Source organism: Ornithorhynchus anatinus, chromosome 8, assembly GCF_004115215.2.
Source record: "Ornithorhynchus anatinus isolate Pmale09 chromosome 8, mOrnAna1.pri.v4, whole genome shotgun sequence".
NCBI classification, from domain to species: Eukaryota; Metazoa; Chordata; class Mammalia; order Monotremata; family Ornithorhynchidae; genus Ornithorhynchus; species Ornithorhynchus anatinus.
This window is the reverse complement of record NC_041735.1, coordinates 65,647,140-65,660,691: the sequence shown is the minus strand read 5'-3', so window position 1 is coordinate 65,660,691 and position 13,552 is coordinate 65,647,140. Positions and strand designations below refer to the sequence as shown.

Here is a 13,552-nt window from a genome sequence, read left to right as displayed (position 1 = left end):
GTTCTATTTAAAGTGTGTGAATGGCTTCATGCCCTTGAATCAAGGTAATATTTGCGTATTCACTTATTAATTCTACAAAAGATGACGTTCCTCCTTGATTATCACTAGTTCTACACTTGTATTTGTGAGAGGAAATTAGAATCAAAGTGGGAAATGCTGGTAAATAGAACACTCATTTGCCGCTAGAGTCTATTTTCTGACAGAGAAACTTAACAGATACCATATGACACCACATTTGTTGCTAATTAGCTATAAATTAAAAACAATCTTACGTTTTATTATATGAATGAGAAAAAAAATGTGGCTTTTGTTCTAAAAATATATAGTGATGATTTGCCCAAACTGTAAGTGATTTGATGAAAATGCATTAGTTTAGGACTTTGTGTTTTTTTTCATTTTGCTTTGCTTTTGTAGCTGATTAGAAGTGATTAGAGAAGCACTGTGGCCTCGTGGAAAGAACACAGGACCAGCTCCCTCAATTTCCTGCTGTGTGACCACGGGCAAGTCATTTAACTTCTCTGTACCTCAGTTTCCCCTTCTGTACGATGGGGATTAAAGACCTCATCTCTCTCCCATTTAGCCTGTATCTGTATCTGTTCTGTACCTCCCAGATTAGCACAGTCCTTGGTAGATAGATACAGCTCAACGGAGACCACAATTATTATAGAGCTGGAAGATAAACAACAACTCTGGTCACACTTCTAGAACTTTCTCATGGCTGGTCTTTGTCCCCCTCCTGTTTTCTTCTTTCATTATCACAGATTCGGAGAGCACAAGCTTTCAACACCATCATATTAAACCCAGATTCAAGTACTCTTCAAAAATACACAGAATCGTATCAGAAAGAGAAAGGTAACTATAAGAGCTTTCGTGTGGTCTTGTCTGATTTACTTTGGTAGTGATTATAATAGTGATTGTAATAGCAATAATGATAACTGTAGTAATTGTTAAGTCATCATCATGAAGTGTTTACTGTGGGGCAGTCGGTGAGCTAAGTGTTGGGGTAGATAAAAGATATTTAGAGGAGCAGCATAATGTAGTGGATAGAGCATGGGCCTGGGAGTCAGAAGGACCTGGGTTCTAATCCTGGCTCCACCACTTTGCTGTGTGACCTTGGGCAAGTCACTTCCCTTCTCTGTGCCTCAGTTACCTCAGAGGACCCGGGGCCTGTGAATCCCAGGCCCAGGCTCTTTCTACTAAGCTGCTCTGCTTCTTATCATCTAGAGGAGGAGCTTACAACACTGGGAACTATAGAAACCAATCCCCAGTAGTTGACCATGGAATGATATACTTGGATTCTTCACTCTCGGCAAGAGTTCTCAGGACTTCCCAAGATTCTACTTTATTTCCATGGGGCATCTCACCTGGGACAGTGCGGCCCAGTGGAAAGAGCATAGGGTTGGATGCTCCTAAGCTAGTTGTGGTCAGGGAACGTGTCTGCTTACTGTCATATTGTACTCTCCCAAGCTCTTAAAACAGTGCTCTGCACAGGTAAGTGCTCAATAAATACCACTGATTGGTTGATGAGGAGCCAGGAGGCCTGGGTTCTAATCCCTTTTCTGCCACTTCCCTGTTGTGTGATATTGGGCAAGTCATTTAATTTCTCTGGGCCCCCATTTTCCTCATCTGAAAAATGGGGATTCACTACCTGTTCCTCCTCTCCCCCTAAAACTGTGAGCCCTGTTTGGGACAGGGACTGTTTCTCATCTGATTATCCTACCCCAGAGCTTAGCACAATGCTTGGCACATTGTCCTATGTTGTCGAGTCGCTTCCCTCCTACCCATAGCGACGTTGTGGATACATATCTCCCAGAAGGTCCCACCTCCATCTGCAATCGTTCTGGTAGCGGATCCACAGAGTTTTCTTGGTCAAAATCTGGAAGTGGTTTAACATTGCCTCCCTTCGTGCACTTAACTTGAGTCTCTGCCCTCTCCTCTCTCCCGTGCCGTTGCTGCCCAGCACGGTTGAGTTTTGACTCGTAGCAGATGGCCTGCCGCTCGCTAGTCACTGGCCAAGCTAGGAATGGAATGGACGGGCCTCTGTTTGACTCTCCCTCCTATAGGCAAGACTGGTAGAGTCCTGGAAACTCTCCAGGTACCACCCTGAGAGGGGTCCCGGCGTACGGTATGAGCTTAACAAATACCCATATCGTTATATAGACAATATCGATTAATTCCCAGAAACCCAGGTCAATATAATCCCATCTCCCTTCTCCAGCACTTACTCGGTCTCTTCAACCTAACCTCAGCACTTATATCCATACATTTATTGCACTGTACATTCAATTATTAATTTTGACTGCTTTAAATACCTTCAGGTGTCTCCCCCACCATTAGAGTGAAGCTTCTTGAAGGCAGGGAATGTGCCACTTGCTTCTTTGGTAACTTCCAATAGCTTAGCACAGTGCATCACACTGTTAAGCAGGTACTTAATGAATACCATTGATCTATTGACTAATATGATTGGATCTCTATCACCGGGTTGCTCTATTGTTTATCATGTATTTCTTAAAAGCTGCCAAGATCCCGGTGGAGAACTCTAAATTATGGCTAAGAATCAATACGGAAACCAGGACAATTGGCAACAGTCTTTCTTCTACAAATGGATCCAATCCCAGGATTTAGGGAAACATCCACATTGAACGTAAACATGTTCTGTTTAAAGACACGGTGCTTAGTCACAGCCAATTTCAGCCCCAATTCATATGCCGAATGCTATTTATGCAGCTGAAAATGGACTTTTATTTAATATTTTAACATTTTTTCTGGAGAAATCTTTCTGGGTGTTGTCTCTCAATGTAAACATTAGCTGTTGCTCTTACCCCGGTTTTATTTTAATATGAATTGTATTTAATACACCTAAGAATAATTCACATGCAGCAAGAACCCTAATATTTATATTTGACCACAAATATTATGAATATCTCTCTCTTGGGGAAAAAAAATGTTTAGATAACCCTTCTTTCACATAGAAAAACTCCCTGTTCAAATGTAGACTCAGCTATTCGTTCCTATCTTTCTAAAAGAGACATTAATAGACTTTTTTAAATGTGTCTTCCAGCCATAGTTTAAAAATCTCTCCCTGCCCATTTATATATTTATTTATTTTTTATTTTGCAGAAAGGGAAACGTATGGAGGCTGTAAATAAATGATGATTGCCAAAGATCAGAGATATTTTACTTAAGACCAAAGCGGTGTAAGCTGGAGCTTTGATACCAGCTTGTTAATAATTCAGAACAGCAGGATCACTGCTGCCTTAAAATTCTCCACAACAGAATTGTCCTTCCGGGTATTAGCGGATGATGAGGAGCAGAGGGTTTTAAGTCATGAATTAATCTCCCCCTGCTCTTCCACAGGTAAAGTTAAGTGTATCCTTTTAAAAATCTACTTATTGGACCTGAAAAACCCTCCTGTCCTTGTTCTTTGAGAAGGAGAACACTCTCAGCTTGGGGCAAGGGAGTCTTGCAATTTTCCAAAGCATTTGGGGATTTCAATCCTCACAAATTGCTGACAGCCATGCTTTCTTTTCTAAGTTTTCTACCTTGTCTATTTCCCAACTCTTGAGAGTACTTTGCTCTAGATTCAAGCAGGAAATTCATTTAAGATGCAGTGTGGCCTAGTGGCAAGAGCCCGGGCTTGGGAATCAGAGGACGTGGGTTCTAATCCCAGCTCCGCCGCTTGTCTGCTGGGTGACCTTGGGCAAGTCACTTAACTTCTCTGGGCCTCCGTTACCTCATCTGTAAAATGAGGATTAAGATTGTGAGCCCCACATGGAACAACCTGATTACCTTGTAGCTACCCCAGTGCTTAGAACAATGCTAGGCACATGGTAAGTGCTTAAGAGATACCATCATTATTGTTATTGTTCAGGGACCGTGGGTGTGTCAGGTAGTCCAGAGACTTTCCATTGAGGTAGTCAATCAATCAGTGGTATTTACTGAACACTTAGTGTGTATAGGGTACTGTATTAAGCACTTGGAAGATAGTAGATTGGAAGATATGATTTTTGCTCTCAAGGGACTTACAGTCTGGCCATCGGGGTCTTCATAAAACCTGGACACAGGTACACGTGAAGTCACACGTGGCACATTTGGAAGCTTGTTATGGGTAGGGAACATGTCTACAATCTCTGTTATCTTGTACCCTCCCAAGCCCTTAGTATAAGATAAAGCCTGAGCCTGTGAGTCAGAAGGAGCTGGGTTCTAATCCCAGCTCCATCCCTTGTCTGTTGTGTGACTTTGGACAAACCACTTCATTTCTCTGTGCCTCAGTTACCTCATCTGGAAAACAAAGATTAAGACTATGAACTCAGTGTAGGACAGAAACTATGTTCAACCTGATTATTTTTTATCTATCTTAGTGTTTATACAGTGCCTGGCATATAGGAAGCTCTTAACAGATAACAATAGAAAAAAAGTTCACTAAATATGATTGATTAATTGATGTACTGGATGGACAGCGTGACCCAATGATGCTATTTGTACCACTTTTTCGAATCCATCGATCAAATGTATTGATTGTTTACTGTGCGCAGAACATTGTACTGGGAAAGTACAGTACAACAGAGTTGATAGGCACTTTCCCTGACCACAAGAAGCTTACAGTCAAGAGCGAGAGAGACATTAATAAAAATTTAACAAATTATGGATAGATGCATATGTGGTGTGAGCCAGAGATTGGGGTGAATAAAGGGTGTAAATCCCGGCATGTGGCAGAAGGGAGTGGGAGAAGAGGAAAAGAGGACTTGGTCTGGAATGGCCTCTTGAAGGAGTTGTGGAAGCAGTATGGAGTAGTGGATAGAGCACTGGCCTGGGAGTCAGAAGGTCATGAGTGCTAATCTCAGGTCTGCCACTTGTCTGCTGAGTGACCTTGGACCAGCCACTTGACTTCTCTGTGCCTCAAGTGCCTCATTTGTTAAAAAGCAGATTAGGATTGGGAGCCCTATGTGGCAAAGGGACTTTGTCCAACCTAATTAATTTTTATCTACCCAGTGCTTAGATCAGTGTTTGGCATATAGTGAGTGCTGAACAAATATCATAGAAAAACAGAAAAGAACACCAGTTTTCTGGCACCCCAAATTTAATGATTACTCCTTTCTAGATACCCTAGGAATTTTGTTATTCCCAAAGCAGTGATAGTACTGGGAACAGAAGTAATACTAGCAATAGCAGTTATATTAGTAATAGCGGTGATAATAATAGTAATTCTTGACTGCCAACTGGGTGACATGCACTGAACTGAACGTTTGACGAGAAGCATATCCTTCCCGCCGAAGACTTAACACCCTAATGGGGGAGTCAGGCATAAAAGGATTTATTGAATAATCCTAACAAAAAATTCAGTGTTCTAATACTCATATTATAGTCTGTAAGCTCCTTGTGGGCAGGGACCGTGACTACTAACTCTGTTGGACTGCACTCTTACAAGTGTTGTTAAGCACAGGGCTCTGCATGCAGGAAGAACTATAAATACCTTTGATTGGGGTGTAGGTGTGTGTGTGTGTGTAAATGCTGTGGGTATCGGTGCATAATTGTTTGATGCTGAATTCAATTCGTTGTTTGAATTGCCGGCAATCGCACTCTGACTTAGTCATCGTTGACTGATTAGTCACGGAGTCAGTCGGCGATGCTGCGACTTAGCCATACCGACTACTCGCTGTGCATTCCGGAGCATCACCTGCCGACCTTGGGCCTGTTGGATCAAAGGCGGCCGAGTCACGATGCGATTGGCGGCCATGAGTGAACAGTCTCCAATTTAGGGGAAAGCAGAAGAGGGCTTACCATTCTACCCTATGTGCAGTGAACTGGTTTCTTCAACTGGCTCACTGGCCACTAACGAGCCTCCGGTTTTTTTCAGAATTTGCATCTTCAACTCTGTAAATCCATGGCGTGTGGTAACCCAGTACTTTATTTTTTTTAATGGGTTTGTTAAATGAGCAGCAAGAACTTTTCTAAGCGCTGGGATAGAAACGAATCAAATAGATCAGACACAGTCCCTGTCCTCTCAGAGTCTAAGGAGAAGGAGAACAGGTATTGAATCCCCATTTTACAGTTGAGGAAATGGAGGCATAGAGAAGTGAAGCGATTTGCCCGAGGTCACATAGCAAACAAGTGGCAGAGTGGGATTAAAACCCAGGTCTTCTGGCTCCCAGTCCAGTGCTCTCTCCTTTGGCCACCTAGGTTCCTTTTTCCTTTCTATTCATTCATTCACTGGTATCTATTGAGCGCTTACTGTGTGCAGAGCACTGTACTAAGCACTTGGGAGAGTACGATACAACAATAAACAGACACAGTCCCTGCCCACAATGACCTTACAGTCTAAAGGGGGAGGCAGACATTAATATAAATAAATTGCAGATATAATAAATTACAGATATGACAAATACATTACAGATATAAACAGATTACATCTATTAAAAGGATTGTTCAAATACGTTTCCAAATTTGTTCCTGAAAGCTAACAAACACCTTGGCAATGTCTTAGGTGGTTAAGAGCAAGGGTCTCAAGGTCAAAATGATAATTCCCTCGAAGGTCCACCCTGAAGACATCTGTACCTCAAAATTCAGGACCCGCTAAGTTTGACTTATCACCCATTGTATGTTTGCGAAGTAGCACCGTATTACCTCCGTCTAGATGAGGTATCGATATTTCATTGTGTGGCTTGAGAGGTCTAAGCAGCAAATCTGTGGTGCCTTATGCCTGATTCAGTTGTAGAATAAATTCCTCACCAGAGTTGGAACTGAGAAAATAGGGCAACAGAATTGACTGGACGTTATATAATTTTTAGAACAGCCCTCATTTATTCCGATGGGTTTGGGTTTTTTTTTGATAAATGACACCTGACACATCTCAATCTGATATTTCTAGACGGTGCTTATCCTTAATCGGCGTCGGATACAGAACGCTGCGTGTAATTTATTGGGGCTTTATGTTTGTTACCGCTTGATTGCCTGACAGGAAAAATCAATAGTTCCTCATAAAGAAAGCTACTTAAGGTGGAAGCATATAGGATCTATTAGGAATAGCTTACTAGCTTGGCTTTGTATCAGTCTTTTGGTCCATCGCCAAATTGTAATGGCAACTGTGTGGGCTCTCTGCTCCAAGCCCGATGAGGATGATGATCTTAATCGTTAAGCATTTACCGTGTGTCAAGCACTGTTCTAAGTGCTGGGGTTGATCCTAACTAATCAGGTTGGACACTTTCCCTGCCCCACATGGAGCTCACGGTCTTAATCCCCATTTTACAGATGAGGTATCCGAGGCACAGAGAAATGAAGCGACTTGCCCAAGATCACTCAGCAGACAAATGTCCCAGCCGGGATTAGAACCCAGGTCGTTCTGACCCCCCAGGCCCGTGTTCCATCCACTAGACTGTGCTGCTTCTATTAGTCTTCTACTAATATAAAACCTTCTAATAGTCTGGTGGAGTTGGCCTTGGTTTGAAGATGCCTCTGATCAGCAGCGTGGCTCAGTGGAAGAGCACGGGCTTTGGAGTCAGAGGTCATGGGTTCGAATGCCGCCTCCACCACTTGTCAGCTGTGTGACTGTGGGCGAGTCACTTAACTTCTCTGTGCCTCAGTTACCTCATCTGTTAAATGGGGATTAAGATTGCGAGCCCCACGTGGGACAACCTGATTCCCTTGTGTCTACCCCAGCGCTTAGAACAGTGCTCTGCACATAGTAAGCGCTTAACAAATACCAACATTATTATTATTATTATTATACTTCTCCATGATGGTTTGGTAGAGTTTATAAACTCCTTCTCCTTAGACTGCAAGTTCCTTCAGGGTAAGATTATGTCTACTGGGAGTCAGAAGACCTGAGTTCTAATCCCAGCTCTGCCATCCTGGGCAAGTCAGGGCACGTCTCTATGCTCCAATTTCCTCATCGGCAAAATGGGTATTCAACGATTCTTCTCTCTCATACTTCAAATGTGAACACTCACTGGGGCAGAGATTTTGTCTGACCTGGTTACCTTGGATCTAACCCAGCACTTAGTACAGTGTTTGGCATATAGTAAGTACTTAACAGATACCACAATTATTATTAGTATTATAACTGTCGATATCATTAATCCTCTTCTCCCGCTCCCTTCTGCGTCACCCTGACTTGCTCCCTTTGCTCTTCCCCCCGTCCCAGCCCCACAGCACTAATGTACATATCTGTCATTTATTGATTTGTATTGATGTCTGTCTCCCCACCTCTAGACTGTAAGCTAGCTGTGGGCGGGGAATGTATCTGATTATTGTTGTATTGTACTTTCCCAAGAGTTTAGTTCAGTGCTGCACACAGTAAACACTCTATAATAATAATGTTGGTATTTAAGTGCTTACTATGTGCAGAGCACTGTTCTAAGCGCTGGGGTAGATACAGGGTAATCAGGTCGCCCCACGTGAGGCTCACAGTTAATCCCCATTTTACAGATGAGGTAACTGAGGCACAGAGAAGTGAAGTGACTCGGCCACAGTCACACAGCTGACAAGTGGCAGATCCGGGATTCAAACCCATGACCTCTGACTCCCAAGCCAGGGATCTTTCCACTGAGCTATGCTGCTTCTCTAAATGTGATTGAATGAATGAATTAGTTAATTAATAATAATAATTCCATTACACTCTCCCAAGAATTTAACATTGTGATTTGCATACAATATGTGCTCAGCGAATACTATATACTGATTGACTGATTACGAGCAGGGTTTTTGCCTTATTCTTCTTCTGAATATTCCCAAGAACGTAATACAGTAAGTCAACAACCGCTTAATAATTCTGTCGATGATGACGGATTGAAAACTTCGGTCTTCATCTTTCTGCTGCCTCTCCCTGCTTTCACCCTTTTGCTCATCATCTTTCCTTTCACCTGGATTCTGAGCATTTATTTCTTCGAGTGCTGTTAATAATGTTGGTATTTAAGCGCTTACTATGGGCCGAGCACTGTTCTAAACGCTGGGGTAGATCCAGGGTAATCAGGTCGTCCCACGCGAGGCTCGCAGTTAATCCCCATTTTACAGATGAGGGAACTGAGGCCCAGAGAAGTGAAGTGACTTGCCCACAGTCACACAGCTGACAAGTGGCAGAGCAGGGATTCGAACTCATGACCTCTGACTCCCCAGCCCGCGCTCTTTCCACTGAGCCACGCTGCTTCTGTTAACTAAAGACATATCTTCTATCTAGAATACAGCCTTTGCTCTTGATTCAGGTCTGAAATCACACTCAGCCTTTATTCCCTACCCCTTGGAAAAAAAACAACAGCAAACTTCTGAAAAATGCTGTGTTATCTAGATGCCCATAGAATAGGCTCCCAGGGTCTTTGCTTAGCTTTTTAGTTTCCTTTGTAAAAAATGTGTGTCCAAGAGCAAATCACTGTTTTCTATTGCATGCAAGAATTTGGGGTCAGATCGGTAACCTGAAATTTGAGAATTACTTTGCATTATATACCAGCCCTGCTTCAAACTCCTTGGTTCATCTCAGATCTCTCTTTTTTTTTTTCATTTTCATGCCAAAGTTAGGTGTTGACACTTTGGTTTTAGGAGATTTTTTAACTAAAACTGCAACCCGGTAATCCAAAGCCACTGGGATTTTATTCCAAGGGACAGGGGTTTTTTTGCACTTGATCAATTAGCTCTATTACACAGCTTGTTTCTAGGAATGGCATTCCTTATTGCTTCATTTTATTTTAATTCAATCTGAAAGAAAATGGGATTTCCAACAGAATGATATATTTCTATTCTTTTTAACATTTTATCTATAAGAGGCATCATGATTTAAAGTTAAGTTCTTCTTGAGTCTTATGAGTTTCTTAAAGCACACATATTATGAAGTGTGACTTTTTAAATGATGCTTGCATTAATTGCTTTGTCTACTTCTAGTAAAAAAAAAAAAATCACCTCAGTCAAATAGTGAAAAATTAGTAGAGAATTGAGATTTTTTTTGGCTAGTGAATATATTAACCCTGCAAGATATGTGAATTTTCTGAGGACAGATGGCAAAAAACTTGTGTAGAATATGAGTGAACAAATTTATATTAATGGTGATATTCTCTATTAATACTTTTAAGTGAAATGCATGAAAAGTTCCAAAATCAGAGGACTACAAGAGTATAAAAAATAAGAATTCTATCATGCGACATATTTGCAGGAACGTCAATTCTAAAATGAAACAGAAGGGCAGAAATAAGATGTATTCAAAACAAAAGTCAGATTCAGTGTCTGAAATGACACTATGATACAGTACTAATTAGCATCCATTTCTTCATGGTTTACAAAATCTCTGTGATTTGTGTGTGTGTGAAAATCTGAATGGCATAAAATAAACCAGTTTACATTTTGCATCAACTCTAGGTGGTGATTTTGCCTTGTTCCTAAACTACATATTCTCTGCTTAAAATTTAAGTTTCTATGGGAAATGGGCCTCAACTCCAGGAGACTAAAACAGAGCTTTTCAAGGGATGTTTAGAGTGAAGTTTTCCAAGAGTTTCTAACAGGATTTTTGCAAAATCTGTTCAGATTAGAAGCAATGTGGCTCAGTGGAAACAGCCCGGGCTTGGGAGTCAGAGGATGTGGGTTCTAATCCCGGCTCTGCCACTTGGCTGCTGTGTGACCTTGGGAAAGCCACTTAACTTCTCGGTGCCTCAGTTACCTCATCTGTAAAATGGGGATTACACTGTGACACTCACGTGGGATAACCTGATTACCTTCATCTACCCCAGCGCTTCGAACAGTGCTCGGCCCATAGTAAGCGCTAAACAAATACCATAATTATTAGATTAAAAACTTATTTGAGCGCTCTTATGGATTTCTCCTAATTAGACAGAGCTCAGAAAAAGATCAGTATCATTCAGGCATTTAGTGACATGGTCTTTTAGTTCCCTTAAAAATGTCATCCCTCAGTGCTTTTGGGCCAGAAAGTTTGGATTGTGTCTAACCTGATGACCTTATAGGTATCGCAGTGCTTAGAACAGTGCTTGGTACATAACACTTAAAAAGCACCAAAATAAGAAGGGTTAGTTTGGACTATGAGATGCAAGTTCTTCAGGCCATCGTTAACTGTTCACAGTAAACCCAAATCTTCCACCTTCTTCTTTTTGTTAAGGCAGAAAGCCTCAAGAATGTAGGGGATAAATCAATGGTATTTATTGAGCGCTTACTGTGTGCAGAGCACTGTTCTTAGCACTTGAGAAAGTACGATACCACAAAGTTGGTAGCCGAGTTCCCTGCCCACCAGGAGCTTACACTCTAGAGGGGAATAATGGTAATAATTATGATAATGAATAATTGTGGTATTATTAAGAGCTTACCATGTGTCAATTAATCAATTGTATTCATTAAGCACTTAACGTGTGCAGATCACTGCACTAAGTGCTTAAGAGAGTACAACATAATGATATAACAGAGTTGGTCGACATATTCCCTGCCCACAACAAGCAAGCATTATTGTAAATGCTGAGCTAGATACAAGTTAATCAGGGCAGGCACAGTTCATTCATTCATTCAATCATTTTTATCATATTCTATTCATATCATAGTCAATCATATTCTTGATTCTATTTATTGCTCTTGTTTTTGTCTGTCTGTCTCCCCCGATTAGACTGTAAGCCCGTCGACGGACAGGGATTGTCTCTATCTGTTGCCGATTTGTACATTCCAAGTGCTTAGTACAGTGCTCTGCACAGAGTAAACGCTCAATAAATACTATTGAATGAATGAATGAATTTACTGAGCACTTATTGTGGGCCGAATACTGTACTAAATGCTTGGAAAGTACAATTTGGCAACAGATAGACAACCCCTGCCCAACAACGAGCTCCAGTCCCACGTGGAGCTCCCCATCTAAGCAGGAGGAAACACAGGGAAAATTCATTCAATTGTATTTATTACGGAAAAAGAGAAGAAATGTCTTTTTTTTTTGTCCCCTCCAGAATTTCTTCTACCCTAATTGTCAGTTACTCTGAAAGAATCCAGGGTGCCTAACAGAAACAACGAAGCCTCAGAACAGCATTATAGAGATCGAGTTTTTAGTCGACTGCTTTCACTCACTTGGTTCAGTCATTCTGTCCGTCACATTTCTTTACTGGAAAACGGAGCAGAAAACGATAATGCCTGAACGTTCAAAGGGGTGTGGTGAAGCTAATTCAGATAAAATAATACAGGTGACAGTTCCAAGATGCTCTTCAAGATGCCTGGAGGAAAAGTGCTCTATAAATGTCAGTCATTGTGTAAAAGAGGCTTACGTTTGTGCGTTCACGGAACCGTGAGCACATGAGCGCACACTGGCTTACCTGTGGTTGGGCTCCAGAAATGTTCCACCTTAGGCACGTACGATGAGCTGATGGCTGTGCTCTGGCAGTTCCCACACAGGTAGATGCACAGAGGATTGTGAACTGCTTTGAGAATCAGCAGTGGACTGTGGACAAAGAATTACTCTGAAGAGAAAAGTTCTTTTCCAGCCTGTACCCGTCGAGCCCAAAACATAGCCAGGTACCTTGAGTAACTCCCCAGAGTTGGCTAATGCTACCACAATGGCCGCTTCGGTGGCACGCTCACCAATAATGAAAAGCGAGACAAAAAGATAGAAAATCTAATCAAGAAGGCGAGCGTATACTTTGGGAAATGGACACGGCGCGGTTGCCAACATGGTGGATAAAGCTTGGGCCTGGGGGTCGGAAGGACCTGGGTTCTACTTTCAGCTCTGACACTTTTCTGATGCGTGATCTTGGGTAAGTCACTTCGCTCCCCTGGGCCTCAGTTACCTCATCTGTGAAACGGGGATCAAGAGGGGGAGCGCTATGTGGATGGGGACTGCGTCCAACCCGATTATCTCGTATCTACCCCGGCGCTTAGTACAGTACCTGGCACAAAGTAAGCACTTAACAAATACCACAACTATTATTATTACCAGGCCTAAGACCAAACCAAAAATTTAGAAAGCAAATGCAATTTCCATCCTCCAGCATGACTTAAATAGGTGGCCCGTCAACCATTTTTTAAAATTGTATTCAGTAAGCATCTATTTTACCCCAGGCACTCTACTGATTCCTGTGATAGATATAAAATAACCAGGTTGGATGCAGTCCTTGTCCCATATAGAGCTCACAGTTTTAATCCCCATTTTACAAATGAGTTAACTGAGGCACAAAGAAGTTAAGTGACTTGCCCAAAGTCACCCAGCAGACAAATGGCAAAGCTAGCATTAGAACCTAGGTCCTTTGATTCCCAAGTCTTGTTCTCTTTCCATTAGACCATGTTGCTTCCCTGAGTTCCAAGACACGGTCATCAACCCTATCTACACGTCATGAAATAGAAGAAATCGGTCTCCCAAAATTACCCAGTGAGCCTCTCTTCCCTATCCTGGTCTGTGCGTATGAGGAAAATAATGGCCCTCAAGACTGTAAGCTCACTGTGGGCAGGGGAACATATCTACCAACTGCTATATCATACTCTCCCAAGCGCTTAGTACAGGGCTCTGCGCACAGTAAGCATTCAATGAATGAGGATAATGAGGATGATTGTCTCCCATCAAGAATGACGGACGAACCCTCAAGGATGACGGACGAAC

At 42.0% G+C, this 13,552-nt stretch overlaps 1 long non-coding RNA gene across 1 annotated transcript; it reads left to right on the top strand.

Annotated features, from left to right (window-relative positions):
* Positions 1-766: 766 nt before the first annotated feature.
* Positions 767-3,164, top strand: LOC120638558. The gene is made up of 2 exons (XR_005660265.1): positions 767-852; positions 3,121-3,164. It is a non-coding gene; the product is annotated as an uncharacterized LOC120638558 (long non-coding RNA).
* Positions 3,165-13,552: the final 10,388 nt, after the last annotated feature.